Source organism: Frankliniella occidentalis, unplaced genomic scaffold (genome assembly GCF_000697945.3).
Source record: "Frankliniella occidentalis isolate FOCC.00 unplaced genomic scaffold, Focc_3.1 Scaffold151, whole genome shotgun sequence".
Taxonomy (NCBI): Eukaryota; Metazoa; Arthropoda; class Insecta; order Thysanoptera; family Thripidae; genus Frankliniella; species Frankliniella occidentalis.
In genome coordinates this window covers 601,140-602,574 of record NW_026267278.1, presented here as the reverse complement: position 1 = coordinate 602,574, position 1,435 = coordinate 601,140, and the positions used below count along the sequence as shown (strand labels likewise).

At 48.6% G+C, this 1,435-nt stretch overlaps 1 protein-coding gene across 1 annotated transcript in view; it reads left to right on the top strand.

Moving 5' to 3' along the window:
• LOC113201838 (histone-lysine N-methyltransferase PRDM7) overlaps nucleotides 1-1,435 on the top strand; it is a 5,660-nt gene that overhangs the window by 2,937 nt on the left and 1,288 nt on the right. The gene's annotated exons all lie outside the window — the stretch shown is intronic.

Below are 1,435 nucleotides of genomic sequence, written 5' to 3'. Positions count from 1 at the left end.
CTTCCAAGTTCAAATCTGAACTGCATAATGCCACTCACCACCTATGCCAAATCAATCATGATAAAATGTAAATTAGATAGATAGATAGATAGATAGATAGAAGGCGAATGGGGCGCTCCACTATGGAGATGGTGTCAGTTCTATTATGCCGCCACCCACGGCTCCCCATCCGCCGGCCTACAAGCGCTAGGCTCCTGGTCGGCCACCTGAAAGAGGGTGTTTTGCAATGGGCCAAACCCCCCCAGGGAAACCCTAGGGGCCTCTGATCTGTACGGACCGCGAAAGACGCTTGACCGAAAGGGGGTCCCCCCCTCACTCCACGTGAGGCGGGCCTGGGCCATGGTAATTAGGTGTACACTGTTAAAAAAAATTGTAAATTTATCACACCCTTTGTAATGACTAGTGTGTTAAAAAAACAACATCGTTTGTTTTTATTGGCACGTGGCAAAATTCCTTCTATTTTGCCCGCAGTGGTCCATAACAATGATTCCCACGATTCACCATGTTGTAAAACCACAACAATATCGTCGTAAAGTTTGATAGCAAGATGTATCGTTACAGAACAAACAAGTTTGTTTTATTACAATTTTTTTGGTGCAGACGAAAGTAAATGACCACTGTTTTGGAATGAAAATTCGTTTCAGGAAATTTGGTGAATGTTGTTGGATTACAACATGTGTTGTTTTTTAACAACATTTGTTGCTATCAAACTTTACATCAAATGTCTTGTAAATTTACAACAACATTTTTAACAGTGTAGTGTAAGCATGAGAGCAAGATCCCTGATCGGGCGTAAGGTACAAGGGAGAGGTGTGGCGGCCTGGCCGAAGCCAGGCAAAGTGCACCCCTCCCTAAGCAGTGGACGACACTCAGCATGCTGCAAGAAGAAAATTAAGAAAAAAAAGGGGGAGCTAAGCGACCCTTAAATGGTCAAGAAGTGCGCCTGGGGCACAGGCAACACAGATATAGGGCAAGGCACGGAAAAGGAGCAGAAGGCTCTGGAAATAAGGTGGAACGGAAGAGTAGAAAGGGACAGGTGGGAAGCTAAGGAGGCAGGGGTAGTGAGGCAGTGGCATTGAAAGGAGAGGAGGACCAGGAGAGCAGAAGGGCGAAAGGCAAAAAGGCAGAGAGGAGGAGAGCAGCAGAGAAGATGTAAGTGGAGGCAGGCAAAGGAGGCAAAAGGCAGACGAGGACGGCAGAGCGGAGCGGAGAGACAGAGCTGGTAGAGAGAAGAGAGGTAGTGAGGCAGAGAGGGTAGAGGAAGCAGAGGCGCAGCTGGCAGAGAAGTAAGGGGTCGCGAGGGTGCAGCAGAGAGACGAAGATGACGAGGAGCAGTCGGTGGAGAGTGGGAAGCCAGGTATTGTAGCGAGGACGGTGGAGTAAAGCCGCAGAGGCGGTGGGAGAGATCGGAGGGTAGAGAGGCAGAGATAGCAGA